The sequence below is a fragment of the Ictidomys tridecemlineatus genome, chromosome 6 (genome assembly GCF_052094955.1).
Source record: "Ictidomys tridecemlineatus isolate mIctTri1 chromosome 6, mIctTri1.hap1, whole genome shotgun sequence".
In the NCBI taxonomy this organism is placed as follows: Eukaryota; Metazoa; Chordata; class Mammalia; order Rodentia; family Sciuridae; genus Ictidomys; species Ictidomys tridecemlineatus.
This window is the reverse complement of record NC_135482.1, coordinates 99,180,039-99,199,253: the sequence shown is the minus strand read 5'-3', so window position 1 is coordinate 99,199,253 and position 19,215 is coordinate 99,180,039. Positions and strand designations below refer to the sequence as shown.

At 39.0% G+C, this 19,215-nt stretch overlaps 1 protein-coding gene across 3 annotated transcripts in view; it reads left to right on the top strand.

The window, feature by feature from the left end:
- Positions 1–19,215, top strand: part of Slc2a3 (solute carrier family 2 member 3) — an 86,682-nt gene that overhangs the window by 43,218 nt on the left and 24,249 nt on the right. The window lies entirely within an intron of this gene.

Below are 19,215 nucleotides of genomic sequence, written 5' to 3'. Positions count from 1 at the left end.
CATCCTCAGTGACGAGGGAGACCATCTCAAAAAAATATAATGACTAGAGATGTGGGTCACTGGTAAAGCGCCTGTGGTTTCAATCCCGGGAGAGAAAACGGGGCGGGTGGAGGAGAATACCTCTCAATATATGTGTCTTCCCTTTTAAACTGAGTTGCTATAATTTCCTCTTTTGGTAGTTCTAGTGTTTAGTTCTTACAAAGTATTTATTTACTATGTGACTGAAAAATGCAGCAAGAATCAGGTGCAAAGGGAATTTTATAAGACGCGAATCTATGTGCTTATTGAGGCGATGGTTACCGGCAAGAAAGATTAAGTATCCATCAAAAGTCATCGACTTGTACACCTAAAATGTATGGACGTAGTTACTGTATACATTTTATACATAAATAAAATTAACTTTCAGGAAACGAATCAGTATGTTGCAGGGCATTATGCAAAAAAAGATTTGGTAAAAATACAAGGCAACGAGGAAGCCTGAAATGTGGAATGTACATGGGGGTAGGTAGGAGATGGAGTAAGGAAGCAGAGATTGACCCTGCTGAGTGATGTTAAAATGATGTTGGAGAGTCAGTTGCCTTGAACAGAACCATCTGCCCTTAAGGCAAGACTCTTGGAAAACCTTTTGCAGCTCCCTTGAGATGCCTAGGATTCCTGAAAATTGCGACTTGCTCTGGCCAATCGGGGGGGACGCTCCTGCGGTTTCTCACAGCATGTGGCCAGGGCGGGTTGTCTGGCTCCGCGTGATCAGCGCCTTCCTGTGACTGCGGAGGACGTGCAAGGTGGCACGGCGCCCGCCGCAGGCTAGCATCACTTCCCAGCCCTAGTAGTCCCCAGAGAGGGGCGCGGAGCTGTGTTCTCTCTTCTCATTCTCGATTCACTGACGCACGCACGCGCACGATTTTCTGTTTCTGCGCTTGATTTCTACCTCGGGCCAATTGGGGTCAGTTGGCTAAGGAGGGAGAGATCAAAATGAAAAGCATGGAAATGTGGAAAGGCATGCCGAGAGTTTAGAAGAAAAAGAGTGAATGGGGGCTGGGATGTGGCTCAAGAGGTAGGCCGGGTTCAATCCTCAGCACCACATACAAACAAAAGTATTGTGTCCGCTGAAAATTAAAAATAAATAAATAAATAAATAAATAAATAAATAAATAAATAAATAAATATTAATCTCTCTTTAAGAAAGAAAAAGAGTAAATGGAACACAGGACACGGGGAAAGTATCTTCTTAGTGTAGGGATGGACCGAGAAAAGTCGGAGAAAGGGCTATTTTGAAGTAATCAAAACGTTGAGAAAGATAGGAGACTGGAAATGATGAATGAGGATGTAGCTCAGTGGTAGCGGGCTTATCTAGCGTGTGTTGAGACCCTGGGTTAGATCCCCAGCATAGGGGAGAGCAAAATAACACCAAAGGATTGAGGATGGAAGAACAGTAAGAATAAGGGAGTCAAAGAAGAAAATTGTATGAGGAAATGGAGAAAAAGCAACTTGCTGGCTAATTGGAGTTGTTTGTACCCTGCCTGCCATTGCAGAAGTTCCTGAGAGAGGAAACTAGGAAAGCAGGGGAATGCAAAATCAAGGACTTTCCTGTACCTACCTCATTTTCCTTACTGTTGAGATATAAACAAATTTCTCTGTTGTTATTTATCTTTCTTGTCCTTTTCACATTATGTTGAAAAACATGGAAGCCTGCCACATTTAAAAAATGAGGTGATTTATGTATCATGACCTCCTATTTGTGCATTACAGTTATGCACTTAATAGTGCCCTTCATGTCACTTACTATAAGCATTTGAGGAATTTAGATAGATGTATTGGAGTGTCTCTCTCTCTCTCTCTCTCTCTCTCTCTCTCTCTCTCTCTCTCTCTCTCTCTCTCTCTCTCTCTTCTCTCAGTGAACTAGGAAACTAGTTTATAGAGCCAATGTCCTGAAGTAGAAGTCACCCTCAACACATGATTCTTTTCTTTGGAAAAGCATGTGGCATAGTGTAAGTCAATATTAGGAAACTCAAGCATGTTGTGCTTTAAACTACCCTATTATCCTCTTCCCAGTATGAATTTGCAAACAAATTCATTAAAACAATCATTTATTTATATTATAGAATTATTCGGGGCTTCAAAAGTCATGTAGGGCTTGAGTTTTATAACAGGATCCCAGAGTGTATTTAAAAATATGACTCAGCATCTAGTATCGATAATATAATCAGTTAAGTGTAGAATAAACAAATGACTAACTTATGTTTAGTATTCTATTTATACTGATTTATTCAAGGACTAATTCCACTGAGGTCCTTATTGCTATGCTGTTACCCACATCCCATTTCTTTTATCACATCATTTGGTAGATGAGGGGATGTGATGGTAACTCTGGGACTCCCTCCAGTTTTCATTTCCCAACTTTTCTCCAAAGTTGGAAATGGAGACTTCCATTTCTGCAATTTGAAAAAAGAAATATAATTTTTTAGAAGATTAAAAAAAAATCCCTGGTAACAGTCTTATTAGTACATTACTATGCATTTCAGTCATCCTTACAACCCCCCTGCCTATATCATCTTCGGTCATTATATAAAAATGAAGTATGCTTCCCACCTGTTGAAGTGTCACAGAATATTCCCATGTAGCTAAGGTAGATAGACAGGGATATTGGACTTGAAGATGTCTTTCTTTAACCATTCTCTAATCCAGTCCTAAGTTCTCCTCTTCTAATAACATGAAGGGCAGCACTATGTTCAGAATAACCACTAGGGATTTAAGTGATAGAATATCTATACTGTGCTTCTAAATAAGTAAAAAGAACCAAGAGTCTATCATCTCTCAGTGAACTAGGAAACCAGTTTATTCAGCCAATGTCCTGAAGTAGAACGCACCCTCAACACTGGTGTTTCTCCCATTCCCTGTTATATGAAATGAGAGAAATTTGGAGGAAAAAAACCCTTCTATTTTCTAATCTCAGGCTTTTGGCATCTTCATTTTGGTAGGCATACTTTTTTGGATTTTTACAACTCAAAATGTATATATCCCAGCTTGGTGTGGTGGCACACATCTGGAATCCCAGTTACTGGGAAGGCTGAGACAGAGGATTCCAAGTTGGAGGCCAGCCTGGGCAATTTAACCAGACCCCATCTCAAAATTTAAGCTGAATGCAGTAGTGCATACCTGTAGTCCCAATAACTTGGAATTCTGAAGCAGGAGAATTGCAAGTTCAAGATCAGACTGGGCAATTTAGCAAGACTCTGTCTCAAAATTAAATAAAAATGTTTGGAGATGTAGTTTAGTGGTTTAGCACCTCTAGGTTCAACCCCAGTACCACTAAATAAATAAAGAAAAAAAAATCTTTTCGATGGGTACTGGGGATTGAACTGAGGGACACTCAACTACTGAGCCATATCCCCAGCCCTATTTTGTATTTTATTTAAAGACAGGGTCTCAATGAGTTGCTTAGCTTCTTGCTTTTGCTGAGGCTGGCTTTGAACTTGAAATCCTCCTGTTTCAGCCTCCAGCTGGGAATTACAGGCATGTGCTACCACACCTGGGGTAGGGGGTGGGAGGGGGAATTAAAGGACTAGGCTGTAGCTCAGTGCATAAAGTCCTGGTTTCCATCCCTGGCACTAGAGAGAAAAAAAAAAAAAAAAAGTGTATTTCCCCCCCATTCTTTCTTTCTTCATTCACCCTTTGCTACCACAGTGCCCATTACCATTTCTTCCCCTGACTTGGGGCTAATATGACCCTATCATCTCAGAACTTTTATCATACCATTTCATTTGATTCATCTATTGTCTATAAATCAGGAGTTGGCAAATTTTGCTGTAAAGGGTCAGATAGTAAATATGTTAGGATTTATGGGCCATACAGTCTTTGTTATAACTACTACTTCTGCTGGTATCATGAAAAAGCAGCCATTATGAATTTGTAAATGAGTGAGCCTGGCTGTGTTCCAATAAAATTTTATTTTTGGACATTGAAATTTGAATTTTATATAACTTCATAATCACAAAATATTATTCTTTTTTTGACTCTCTACCAACCATCTAACATGTAAAAAAAATTGGTTTATGGTGGTAAAAATCAGATATTGGGGGGGCCTATGATGTAGTTCAATGATAGAGGACTTGACTAACATGTGCAAGGCCCTAGTCCATCCTTGGCACCAAAAAGAAAAAGAAAAAAACAGGTGTTAAATTGGATTTGGTCCTGTTGTCACAGTTTGCAGACCCCTAGTCTAACTGAACAGAAAGGTAATTATCTTTCTAAAGCCATTATTTCTGAGGAAGACTCCACTTTTCCCCTAGTCTTTTTCTGTAAGCAAAGAGAACACTGATAAATTTCAAGAGCTTTCCCTCCCTCTTCCTGCCATCCTCATCTTCCCTCCATCTATGAGGATCTTCTCTAATAACCTGAGAATAAAATCTTCACTGAAATACTAGAAAAAGATGCCTCCCTTTTCCTACAACCTCTGAACAGTCACTTATCATCTGCCTCTAGATTTTTTGTACCCAGGCCATACTTCCTGTTTATGACAACCTTCTTAAGAAGGGGTGGGAATAGGAATGAAGATATACTGGTTGTCTGAGGTATTTTTTTCTTAACTTTCATTGGCTACATCTTTCTCTTAACCTACAGAAATAAAATGTAGTACAGTTAGACAATTTGTTCTGCCTCAAACTCTATAGCCAAGTACTTTAAGATTTCTTGTGGTAAATCAAGTTGATAATATCAAATTTATTGTTAGCCAGGATGGGTGTGGTACTAATCCTAACTACTCAAGAGGCTGAAGCAGGAGCATAGCTCCTGGAAACACCCAGATGTTTTCTTTCTTTCTTTTTTTAATATCTTTTTTATTTGCCTATGGACCTTTATTTTATTTGTTTATTTATATGCGGTGCTGAGAATCAAACCCAATGCCTCACACATGCTAGGCAATTGCTCTACCACGAGCTACAACCCCAGCCCATCAAGAGTTTTCTTAAAATAAAAAATGAAACAGACTTGGGATGCAGCTCATTAGTAGAGTTCCCTGGGTTCAATCCCCATTGTTGTAGTAGTAGAAGTGGTAGTAGTAGTAGTAGTAGTAGCAGTAGTAATATTTTAAAAATTGAAATAAGTGGGTGAGGAGGGTGAACACAAGAAAATAAAATGCAAACCCAGCCACAATTTAAGATCCATGCAATTAAGGAATGGAGTTCCCCAACCACATCCACCACAGTATGCCAATGGCTAAAACTAGGCCTGGCAACATAGTGTATCTATGAATGAATCCATACCTATATCCTCTTGCAGATTTTTTTTTTTTTTTTTTGCATGGTGGGGATACCAGGAATTGAACTCAGGGCACTCCACGACTGGGCCACATCCCCATCCCAGTTTTTTGTATTTTATTTAGAGACAAGGTCTCAGTGAGTTGTTTAGCACCTCGCTTTTTGTTGAGGCTGGCTTAGAACTCAAGATCCTCCTGTCTCAGCCTCCCAAGCTGCTGGAATTATAGATGTGCGCCACCCTGCCTGGCCCTCTTGCAGATTTTTTAGACCATTTGTTTTTATTCTTTCTTGTTGCCAATTTAAGATTTCTTGTGGTAAATCAAGTTGATAATATCAAACTGATCTATTGCTGCTTTTTAATAATATTGAAAGGGACCAAGAGCTGGGATTGTGGCTCAGTGGTCGAGCGCTCCCCCTAGCACGTGCGAGGACCTGGGTTCGATGGTCAGCACCACCTAAAATAAATAAATAAATAAAAAGGTATTGTGTCCATTTACAACTAAAACATAAATATTTAAAAGAAAAGAAAAAGAAAGAAAGGAAAGAAAAAAAAGAGAGACCAGGTCACAGGATAGTCAGTTTAGAGGATTTAATGGATTATCTCTCTCCTCTGAATTTTGAAAAAATATTTATCTTTTTATTTTTATTTTATTTTAATTGTAGTTGGACATGATACCTTAGTTGTATTTATTTGTTTATTTTAATTTTTTTAGTTGTAAAAAGTTATAATTCCCAATTAGCTTAAAGCATTCCACTTATATATAATTGGAATTAAACTGGATTTAAAAGTCTGCCCTGAACCTATTTTTTTTTTTAAGTTGTTGATAAACCTTTATTTTATTTATTTATATGTGGTGCTGAAAAAACGAACCCAGGGCCTCACACCTTCTAGGCAAGCGCTCTACCACTGAGTACAACCCCAGCCTTGAACTGAGTATTTAAAGAATATAAAATATATCAGGAACTGGGCCACACACCTGTCATCCCAGCAACTAAGACTAAGGCAGAAGGACGGCAAGCTCAAGCCTAGCCTTAGCAATTTAGCCAGCCCTCAGCAGTTTAGCGAGACCCTGTCTCAAAAATTAAAAAGTGCTGAGGAATTATCTCAGTGGTAAAGTGCCCCTGGGTTCAATCCCCAGTAACATGGTGGGAAAAAAGTATAAAATGTGATTACATATTGCAATTAAAATAATTTCCCCACAATCTAACATCTAAAACAATTACAGAATTCTAGGTTCAAGCCATTGACATCAACACTTCCACACATTTTAAAAATAAGTACATTTCATCCAATAAATTTGTATCCCATCATACAAGAAATACGAAAGATTTTGCACACCCATGAGATTTTGCAGATTCATGCCAAATAATGACGGAAAACCAAAGGATGAAGTAAAACAGAATGATGAGGGAGATACTGGCTGCATCTCTAGGCAGCAGCAACACAAAAATAAATTCCATAGGAGGAGGGGAAAAGTAGAAAATGAAGGGACAGGAGCATGTGGTCAGCTCTGAATGATGGAGCTGGTTGCTGTGGAGATTCAGCTGACCTGCTGACGGTCTTCAGTGCACGTCTGCACTGGCTTACGCAGCCTCTTAAAAAAAAAAAAAAAAAAAAACATAGGCAGGCGGTGCTAACCGAGGGGGAGACAGTGAAGAGATTCTTTGGTTTCTGGGCCCGCCTCATCCAAATACTTCTGTGACTGTCTCAGCTAGAGGTTCAAAAGTAAGAAAGTCATGTTGGGGATGTAGCCTAGCACATATGAGGCACTGGGTTCAATCCTCAGTACCACATAGAAATAAATAAATAAAGGTTAAAAAAAAAAAAAAGAATGCAAAAACAACAACAACAAAGAAGGTCAACAGCCTGGGTTCTTTCTGAAAAAGAGGTGTATTGGGGAGAGTGATTTTTTTGCAACACAGAAAAATTACATTAAGCATATGCAGTAGAATAGCACCAAATTATACACTTAATCCAAACACAGTGGCTGGGATACTATGTGACAGGCAATAAGTACTCAAAGAAAATGACAACGATAACAATAACCACAAAAACTTGATCAATGCATGTAGTATGCCAGAACAGTGGCTCATGACTATAATCCCAGCTACTTGGGACACTGAGGCAGGAGGATCACAGTTCCAAGGCCAGCCTGGACAACTTAGCAAGACCCTGTCTGAAAGTGAAAAATAAAAAAGGATGGGGATAAGCTATGGTAAAACACATCTGGATTCAATCCCCAGTAGTCACACCCATAATACACATAATATGGAAGGTTTTGATAAGAAGAGAAAACCAGTTCTCAATTTAGCTTAAGAGAACTTTGCCTCCACTGTTTCACATCTCTTTCTCCTAGAATTACTAAAGGCAAATGCTAAAGTATTATAATGACTGCTTTTGGACAAGTGAAGGTGAAAATTTTAGTTTCTTCTGACTATGGCCTGTTCTGAGGATGTGTACATTTTGCTAAAATACACTAATCCCATTTGGGCACTACACGCTCGCCTGGCATGCGTGCGGCCTGGGTTCCTTAGCACCACGTACAAACAATGATGTTGTGTCCGCCAAGAACTAAAAAATAAATATTAAAAAAAAATTCTCTCTCTCTCTTTAAAAAAAAAACACTCCCCCTTGCTAGGAAGGAATTTAAGTCTGTGATTACACAGAACTTGTACTTTTTAATTCCATGAGGAGAGGAGGCCAGACCATCCTGAAGGGTGGGAATAGTAGGAAACAATGCCTGCAGTTTCCACCCTGTAGTTCTCCTGAGCACCCAAGGAGAGGCGGATTTTTCTCCCCATTCCTCTACAACTCTCAATGTTTGGCAACCTCTCCAGTTGTTTCTTAGGTGTTATACTATACTACTTTTCTAGAGACATCTGTGATAAGACATTGTGGACCCCTGCCCTCAGAAAAGTAGATTGAAATATAACATTTGCATTTACTTTTGTTGTACTTGCCTTGTCCATTTTGGAACTCCACATTAATAAACACCACCTTGGAGCTTCAATAGTCTTTTTCCCTCTAGAGAACTTGATAAATTTCTCCTGGGGGGTTATGCTTTATGGGGCTGGAGGACCAATAAAATTAGGGAAGAACCCTGCTAAAAGAACACAGGCCTTTAATTATGAAACATTGCATTGAAAAGTGCCCACAGACTGGCATGTGGTTATGTTTTTTTTAAAAGGGTGGATATGAGTCAGCATGAATACTTTAGTTATCATGTAGCTATTTTCCTGTAAGTTACCCAGGCAGGGGTATCCTGCTGATAGAATAGCTACATAGAGAAGGAAGGACATTCATAGTTTTAGAGAATTGTTAAGGTAAATTTCAAAAACCCTCTTTAATTCATGTAAGTAATAGTCCATATTCTTTATTAACACTTGTATAGAAGTTGACATTTAAAATAATGCTTATGGGGCTGAGAATGTAGCTCAGTGGTAGAATGCTTGCTTAGCATGTGTGAGGCCCTGGGTTCAATCCCCAACACAGCAAAAATAATAAATAAAATACTTGTTTGTGGCTGAGCATGTGGTACACACCTGTAATCCTAGCTGTTCAGGAGGCTGAGGCAGGAGGATGGCAAGTTCAAAGCCAGCCTCAGCAACTTAGCCAGGCCCTAAACAACTTAGTGAGACTTTGTCTCAAAATAAAAAATAAAAAGGACTGGGGATATGGCTCAGTGGTTAAGCACCCCTGTGGATTCAATTCCCAGTACAAAAAAAAAATTGTTTGTGATCACCCTTTTGATATTTACCCAAATAAGTTGAAATCCTCCATCCATAAACTATTTATGGTAACTTTATTCATAATTGCTAAAACTTGGAAGCAACCAAGATGTTCTTAAGTAGAGAAATGGATAAACTAGGGTACATCTATGTAACGGAATATTATTCATCAGTAAATGAGCTATCCACAAAAAGACATTGAGGAAACTTTAGTGGATGTATGACTAAGTGAAAGAAACCAACACACACAGGCTGCCTCACAAGTTCAACTATATGACATGCCAGAAAAGGAAAACTAATGAAGACGATGAAGAAAGCTGTGTTTGCTAAGGGCTTGGGGAAGAGAGAAAGGAGGATAAAGCCTGGGATTTTTAAGGCAGTGAAACTGTCCTGTATGATACTGTGATGGTGGACATATTTCATTATGCATTGATCAAAACCCACAGAATGTACAACACATAAGAATGAACTCTGATATAAACCATGAACTTTAGTTAACAGTCGTGTTATCCATATTAGCTCATGAATTGTAACAAATGTCCTCCACTAATTCAAGATGTTAAAGATAGGGAGAACTCTGTGCTTTCTTTTTTATTATTCCTTTTGTTATTTAATTACTTTTTAAATTTTTTATTTGTTCTTTTTATATATACATGACAGTAGAGCATATTTTGAAACATTATTCATACATGGAGTATAATTTAATCTAAGATCCCATTCTTGTGGTTGTACATAATGTGGAGTTTCACTGGTGTTCATACATGAACATAGGAAAGATATGTCCTATTTTCCATATGCTTTCCATTCAATTTTTCTGTAAACCTAAAACTACCCCTTCCCAAAGCAAAGTCTATTAGTTTAGTGGGTTTTTTATTTATTTGTTTGTTTAAATGTGGTGGTACATGCCTGTAATCTCAGCAACTTGGGAAACTGAGGCAGGAGGATCACAAGTTTGAGGCCAGCCTGGGCAACTTAGCAAGACCTTGTCTCAAAAAATGCTAGGAAGTTATATTGGCCAAATTACATTGTTATATGCATGTATGAATATATAACAATAAACCCCATCACTATATAAAACTATAATGCACCAATAAAAATGGGGAAAAATGTAATAGTGAATCTTGAGCATGTCCAATGGAGAGAGATCTCTGCATCAGGCCCACATGTTCCTACCACCTGTCAGTGTTGATGAATGCATTAGATTCATGTAACTAGATGAAATCAGCCACTGAAATCATTCTAGCCATTGCCAAAAAATAAAAATAAAAATTTAAAAAAGTGATCGGGATATAGCTCAGTTGGTAGAGTGCTTGCCTCCCATGCGCAAGGCCCTGGGTCCAATCCCCAGGGCCTTGGGTTCATTCCCTAGTATGAAAGAAAAGAGAAATAAATAAAAACTACTCACTTACGTTGTCTCTTTCCCTCTCCTTACCCACCATTAGATCTTAAAGGCATGGAATGTATCTTTCTTTTATATTTATATTCCAAGAGTCTAGATATGAAAGAAAATAAGAGCATTCTAACCCTTATTAATGCATATCCTGACAAAATCTCAGACTTAACACATTTCAAACAAAACTCTTAATTTGCTGGGCACGATGGCTCACACCTCTAATCCTAGCAATTTAGGAGGCTGAGGCAAGAGGATCAAGAGTTCAAACCCAGCCTCAGCAACTTAATAAGGCCCTAAGCAACTCAGTGAGACCCTGTCTCATGCCAAACATCTAGACCATCAGCTAATCTTGTTGGTTCTACCTTGCAAATATATTTAAATCCAACAACTCACTATCACCCTGGTTTAAGCCTCTGTCATTTCTCACCAGGACCAGTAAGCTCCTAACTGGTCTCTGTGCTCTTCTCTTGCTCTCTGTCTTAGCCCATTTGTGGTACTATATAACACTGATCAGGTGGTTTATAAACAATAGAAATTTCGCAGAGTTCTAAAGCTGGGAAGCTAAGAAATTAAGGCACTGGCAGACTTTGCATCTGGTGAAAACTACTCTCTCAGCTTCCATGACAGCTCTTTCTTGCTGCAACCTCTGAAGGGAGCAATATGTATCCTTACATGGTAGAAGGTGGAAGAGAAAAAAGAGAGAGAGAGAGAGAGTTTGGAGGACAAACTCTGTCTGGAGCCCTTTTTGTTTTGTTTTGTTTTGTTTTGTTTTGTTTTGGTACTGGGGATTGAATTCAGTGGCACTTGACCACTGAGCCACATCCCCAGCACTGTTTTATATTTTAGAGACAAGGTCTCACTGAGTTGCTTAGCATCTCACTTTTGTTGAGGCTGGCTTTTCAGGGGAAAAGCCTCCCAAGCCGCTCCCCATCCACCATGTCTGGCTGGAGCCCCTTTTATAAGAAATTAATTGGCTCATTCTCATGACTTAATTTATTTTCCCCCCACACTTGGGCCTCATGCATGCTAGGCAAGTGCTCTACTCTGAACTATACCCTCAATCCCTTGGTTGATTCTTATTGTTGTTTTGCTTTTGCTGTACTGGAGATTGAACCCAGGACTTTGGCTCACACTAGTTAAGTCCTATACCACTAAGCTACATCCCTAGCCTCCTTGGCTGCTTCTTAAAAAGCCCCACTTCATAATACCAACACAGTAAGTTTCACCATGAAATTTCAACATGAATTTTTGGAGACCTCTTTCAGCAGATTTTCATTTTTTATGTTTTTGTTGTTGTTGGTACTGAGGTTTGAACCCAGGGACGCTTCACCACTAAACCACGTCCCTAGCCTTTTTGTATTTTATTTAGAGACAGGTTCTCATTGAATTGCTTAGGACCTCACTAAATTGCTGAGTCTGGCTTTGAACTCTCCATCCTCCTGCCTCAGCCTCTGGAGTTGCTGGGATTACAAGCATGTGCCATCACCGTGCCTGGCGTATTTTTATGTTTTTCAAATAAATTAATGGCTTTCCTTTGCTCAAATCCCTAAAATGGCATTGTAGTTTCCTGAATTTTTGTCACATTTGAAATATAATCCAGAACCTTCACCAAGGTTTACAATGCCCTGCACGATCAGACTTCTAGCCATCTCTCAACATACATTCTCCTACCACTCTGCCCCCTTCTTCATTCCATTCCTGATGAATCAGCCTTTTGACTTCATTCCAAGCACGAATCAGTGTCTTTGCATTTGGAATGCCTTCTGTTTGAAGTGTTGTTCTCACAAACTCCTGAGGCTCACTTTCTCATGTGATTTGGGTTTCTGTTCATATGTCATCTCTATTGAGCAAGCAACCTAGACTACCCTATCTTGTATGGTCTGTGTGTGTGTGTGTGTGTGTGTGTGCATTTTGCATTATTGGCAATCAAATCCAGGGCCTTGCACGTGTTTATTAAGTCCTCGTGCTTCAGCCTGCATAGTAACTGGGACTACAGGTGTGTTCTACCTGGTAGAGTGTTCACCTAGAATACATGAGGCCCTGGATTTGATCCTCAGCACTGCAAAAACAAAAACAAAAGTGAAAGCAACCCATAAGTGATCACATCTGTAATCCCAGTGACTGGGGAGGCTAAGGCAGAGGGATCACAAATTTGAGGCTAGCCTGGGTAACTTAGCGAGACTGCTCCTGAAAATAAAAAATCAAAAGTACTGGGATGTAGTTCAGTGGTAAAACACTCTAGGTTCAACCTCAGTATCAGGAAAAAGAAAAGAAAAAAAAAAAGTTTATCAAATATTTTTCATTTGCATTGTTTTAATTTTTCAATAATTCTACAAGATGGATAACATGACCGCCAATTTAATGCTAGAATTCAGATACATAGAAATTAAATAACTTTTTTTAAATGCTTGAAGTCTACTTCATGTTCCAAAACTGATTTTTCTTTTTTTGACTTTCTACTTTGTGTCGAGTTAACTACATCAAACTGAAATAATTCTCTCTCCTACCTATTCTTCTTGGTGTTGATCATTAGAGGAAGTAGATAAAGTAATAATGCCAAGTCACAGGTTGTCATTTATCTTTCCATCCTGCTGGGTGTTAAACAATATACAATGAGTAAGGAGGATATTTGCACCAGCTCCACCCAAGGTATCGGCAGCTATGATCTCTAAGGGGAGGTGTCAGAGGAAACTTCTGCTTTAGGGCAGATCCTCATTTCAGGGAAGCACTAAGGTACTCTGCAAAGAGATGCTTTCTAATCATGGAAACAAATCAGCTAGGAAAACACTTGAGGGAGTCTATAAATATAAATACAAAAGATTGTTCTCAGCCCTGTTTATCTTTCTGGATTAGTTTGGCATATGGGGATTGGTGAGAACTTGGAGCTAAATTACTGGTAGCTGTTGTATAACCTAGTGGTTTCATGGATTTGAATTTTGACATAGACATCCACTTCCTCTTTAGTAACCTGTTCTTCCTTTTTCCTCAAATCTTCCTTTGTCAACAATAATGACCTACTTATCTTTATAGATATCTTTGTTATCTTTGTTTAGAGCATACTCTGACATATTATTGATTATTAAAAATAAGGACAGTATGTATGATGCTGTAGTACAGTAGAATCAATTTAGTTTCTGTCAAGTACAAGTATTAAAAAGTATCTGGTCCTCAATCCCTAGCACTACAAAGCAACCAAAGGATGAACAACAAGAACAAAAACAAACAAACAAATATAAAATGAAGGTTCTAAGGAGATAAATTTGCTTGGTTATTGTCTTTCTGCTGTTTATTCTGGCTGTCTTAGGGATGGAACCCAGGGCCATCCCATGCTAGGCAGAGGCAAGACTAGTTGACTGTTTAGGCAGAGTTTAGAAGATGAATAAAACTGACAGGAGAGCCGATGAGGTAGTGCATTCCTGTAATGCCAGCCGCTAGGGAGGCTGGGGGAGGAGGATCAAGTTCAAAGCCAGCCTCAGCAAGGGTGAGGAGATCAAAGCCAGCCTCAGCAAGGGTGAGCGAGGCACTAAGCAACTCAGTGAGACCCTGTCTCTAAATAAAATACAAAATAGGACTGGTGATGTGGCTCAGTGGTCAAGAGCCCGAGTTCAATCTCCAGTACCAAAAAAAAAAAAAAAACCCTGGCAAGAGACCAATTATATTTTCTTACTTCTTTGAAGTACTAGATATTGAGTTCAGGGCCTTTCACTTGCCAGGCAAGTGTCTACCACTTAATTACATTCTCAGCTCTTTTTTTTCTTTTCTTTTTAAATTTGTTCTCTTTAGACATGGCAATAGAGTGTATTTTTACCCCCCCTTCCCCTTGGAGATTTGGGGCTACCTAAGTTGCTCAGGCAGGCCTTGAACTTGTGATCTTCCTACCTCAGTCTCCTGAGTCTTAGGAATTTCAGATGTGCATAACCTCACCTAGCTAAAATAGATTATAAAATTTTAATTGATATTCTGGTTTACCAATACATTAATCAACTTTTCATTGCTCTGACAAAATAACTGAGAAAATCAACTTAGAGGAAGAAAGATGTATTTTGGCTTATAGTATGAGAGCTTTCAGTCCATAGTCTATTGGCCCCATCTGTGTGGGCTTGTGGTAAGGCAGAATGTTATGGTTGGGAGGGTGTGGCAAAGCAAGGCTCCTCTCCTGTTGGTGGGGGAGGGGAACGCATACCCTTACAGGGAATGCTCCCAGTGACCACCTCCCAATAGTCTGTTCAGCTATGAATCCACCAAAGGGTAAACCATTGCTGAGGTTATAGCTCTCATGATCCAATCATTTTCTAAAAGCACCACTCTAAACATTGCTACATTGGGGACCAAGGCTTCACTGCATGAGCCTTTGGGGGACATTCTAGATCCAAACTATAACATTGGAAAAAAGAGAAAGTGGGTCTTCTTCATCTATCACACCATTTACCCACATCTATAAAAGGATTTATTTATGTAAAGGACTTTTTTTTTTTTTTATAGTTACACACGAGAGTTTATTTGTCAGAGCTGACAAATAAAGGCCATCTCTCCATAGAGGAAGAGAGGCAAAACAAGCCTGGGGTTCAGGACTTTTATGGGGCAGGCTCAAGGATTAGAACCGGGCAGGTCCTACTGTGGGAGGTTAAGGGTAGGGGGGTATGAGGGAGTGGCGAGCCTTTCTCAGAAAGGTCCTTGGAGGGGGGAAAGTAAAACTTTTTCTTAAGATGGTGGCTGTCACTTAAGTGGATCCACATGGTGAGCAAGGACATTACACTACCCTTTTTTTTATTGGGCCCCTTAAGGGACAGGGGCATAGATCAATCTTCTATAGATTCTTTCTGCTGGGAAGGGGCAGCATCTGGACACTTATTAGGGGTGCAGGGGTGTCATTGAGGCAATAGTGATGGTCAGGAGGTGCTGGGCAATGCTGACTTTCGATGGCCCAGTTTTGGTGAGGGGTTGGAAGTCCTGTAACACAAGTCATGGTTCTACAGTGTCCTCATGGTTCTCACAGATTGAAGGAAGAGTAGGGGTTCCAGCCTTGGAGAAAAGCAGCTTGAAGAGGGTTTGTGGGTGTCACTGAAATGTCCGGTGGTGGGTGCAGAGAGGATGTTGGGCAGAACAGAAGGCCTGGTCCCACAATGGATTTCGGATGGGGTCCATGGATATTCAGTGTCCCTTGGAGAGGGGAGCAGGCACACCGGGAAACCATATCCCAGGTTTTGGCACCAGTGAAAGGAAAGCGAGGAACTGGGAGATGGACGAGCGAGAAATGAAAGACTGAGACCAGGCAGAGGTACACAGGAGAGTGTGTCAGAGATGACAAATAAAGGCACATCTCTCCACAGATGGAGAGAGTAATAAGGGACTTTTTATTATTTATTTATTTATTTGTTTGTTTTTTTAATATTTATTTTTTAGTTCTCGGCGGACACAACATGTTTGTTGGTATGTGGTGCTGAGGATCGAACCCGGGCTGCACGCATGCCAGGCGAGCGTGCTACCGCTTGAGCCACATCCCCAGCCCCCCAAGGGACTTTTTAAAAAAGAAGTTTTGCTATGTTGCTTATGTTAGCTTCAGACAGGATCCTCCTTATCTCAGCCTGGCTGGGACTATAGGCCTCTGGCTAAGGGGCATTTTTTGAGACTTCTATAAATCATTACCTTTATTTAATGAATCCTTTCTATAATATTACATAATTCAGTTACAGCTTACTGAGATAATTAATAGTCCTAAGAATATTCTTTGAATGTATTTTATTTATTTAGTTTAACATATTTTGATCATCTATCTATAGTCTGCATGGACATAGAGATAGATAAAATAATAGACAAAAAAAATACTCTCGTGGGGTGCAGTGGCGCACACTTGTAATCACTGTGGCTCTGGAGGCTGAGGCAGGAGGATTGCCAGTTCAAAGCCACTCAAAGGCACTAAGCAACTCAGTGAAACCCTGTTTCTAAATAAAATAAATACAAAATAGGTCTGGGGATGTGACTCAGTAGTCCAGTGACCCTGAGTTCAATCTTCAGTAACACCCCAGCCCCCCAAAAAAGTCTCTGCCCAAAGTGCTCACAGTTTAGATACATGAGCAAATAATCACTGTGATATTTATTAAATATTCTATTTTAAGTATGTTTGAAATGGATAATGGCATAAACGAAATCAGATCTTCTTAGGTTTGCCTGAGATGTTTCACAGAGGAAGAGATCATACTAAAGTATGATCGTGAGTTAGTTTCAAAGAATATTCAAGATGGAAGAATATAAAAGAGTGAGTCTACAATAACATAATGTTATATGCTGAATTGCATCCCCCAAATTCATCACTACTACATCACTCTATGAGGAGTCAGAGCTCACCACAGATTCTGTTAGTACAGACTAATGACATAAATTTTAAAAATAAAATAACTACTGGAAATGAAATTTAAAGACAATTTTTGTCAGCAAACTATCTACTTTAATATTATTTATTATTATTTAATATAATATTTAATATCTTTTAAAATATCATCTACAATTATAGACAGTGTTCTAATGTGTATGAATGACAAATATGTCTGCTCTAAAATGATGTATGGTCTATGGATTTGAAGTCCTACTACAATTTATTATAAAAAGGAAAAAAGATGTTGATTGTTTCTATGTATGTTAATCTGTAATTAATTCAACACCATTAAAATTTCTATGTGTCAAGCACTTACAAACTTTTTTAAAAGATCATTTTTAATTGGTGCATTATAATTGCACATAATAGTGGGCTTTATTGTTACATATTTATACATGGTCAATTTTATTCCCCAGTACCTCCTCTTTTCTTCCCTTCTCCCTCCCTGTGGTAACCTTCCTCTCTACTGGTCTCCCTTCTATTTTCATGAGATCTTTCCTACTCCACTCCCCTCTTTTTTTCCCTTTTTTCCTCTCTAGTTTCCACATAGAAAGAAAAACATACTATCCCTCACTTTCTGAGTCTGACTTATTTTGCTTAATGTAATACTGTCTAGTCCTACCCATCTTCTTACAAATTATATAATTTGCTTCTTTATGGCTGAGTAAAAACTGCATTATGTATATTTATGGTACTTTCTTTTCTTTTTTTCATTGTTGTTTTTCAGTAGTAGAAGTGCTTTGCTACTGATCTAAGTCCCCAGTCACCCCCGCAACCTCGCCTTTTTTTTTTTTTTTTTTTTTTTTTTAATTTTGAGACAGGGTCTGGCTAAGTTGCTTAGGGCCTCACTAAATTGCTGTGGCTGGCCTCCAACTTGCAATCTTCCTGCCTCAGCCTCCTGAGTCACTGGGATTACAGGAATGCATTACCACATTTTCTTTCTTTCTTTTCTTTTTCTTTTTTGTTTTTTTAAACCACAATTTCTTTATCTGTTCATCTATTGGTGGACACCAGGCTGCTTCCATAATAGACTCTTATGAATTGTGTCATTATAAACATGGGTATGCTTGTATTGCTATAGTATGTTAATTCTTTTGAATAAACCAAGGAGTGGTCTAGCTGAGTCTCAAGGTGTTTCATTCCTAGTGTTTTGAGGAACCTCTATACTGATTTCCATAGTGATTGTACTAACTTAGAAAGCACTTACAAACTTTGAAAGTTTCAAAATTATACAGACATGTTGATAAAAACACTATACTGGCTGTTATTAGTCCATTTTCTGTTACTATAATATCTAAGGATGAGTACTTATTTAAAAGTTTATTTAGTTTATAGTTTTGGAGGCTGAATTCCAAACAGCTTAGTGCTGGCTCTGGTGAAGGCGCCTCTAGTGATATCACTTCATGGTAGATGACATCCAAGAAAGAGTTCAGATAGCAAGACAGGAAGCCAAGAGGGATCCATCGCTCTGAAAGAATATTAATCTCTTCTGAGAGTACACCTCCCAATGACTTAATAATCTCCTAGTAGCCTCCATTTCTTAATAGTCCCATCACATTGTCACACTGGGACCAAGCTTCTAACACAGAGGCCATTGGAAGACACATTTAAATCATATCCAAACCATGGTATACAATGACCAAATGCTCAGATTTTCAAGCCAATTCTGATTCAATGTTTTGTTCCAGTTTCAGACCATGTAGGATTTTTTTTTCTTTTCTTTTCTTTTCTTTTTTTTTTTTTTTTTTTTTTTTTTGTACCAGGAACCAAACTCAGGGCTGCTTAACCACTGAACTATATCCCCAGCTCTTAAAAAAGAAAAAAAAATATTTTGAGACAGAGCCTTGCTAAGGCTGCCTTTGAACTTGCAATTTTCCTGCCTCAAATTCTAGAGCCATTGGGATTACAGGCTTGTACCATCATGCCTGCCATGCAGTATGATCTTAATATCTCAGTTAGTCTACAAGTTCATTATGCCCTTGAATCTTCCAGCAGAATTACTGTATTTATTCAATGATAGCTCTATAGACATGTAAAATAAAAGAAAACCTTCATTATGGGTTAATATATATAATAACCTTGCTCCCACTACCAGCCTTGTCCTGTTTGTGTGGCTTAGTAGCATGACTACATAACTTTCCTAAGCTGAATGCTTTAGTGGAACCTATTAAATAATTTAGTTCGTTCATTCATTCATTCATTCATATGCCCAGCACTATGTGAAGTACTTGGGGATAGAGAAAAGGCACAAAATCCTTGCCTCTAAGGGATTCATTTGTGAGTTAGAGAGACAGACAAGAAAATTTAAAAACACAGGAACAATGTGGAAAATGCATTTCTTGGGCCTGGGGATGTGGCTCAAGGGGTATCGCGCTCGCCTGGCATGCGTGCGACCCGGGTTTGGTCCTCAGCACCACATACAAACAAAGATGTTGTGTCTGCCGGAAACTAAAAAATAAATATTA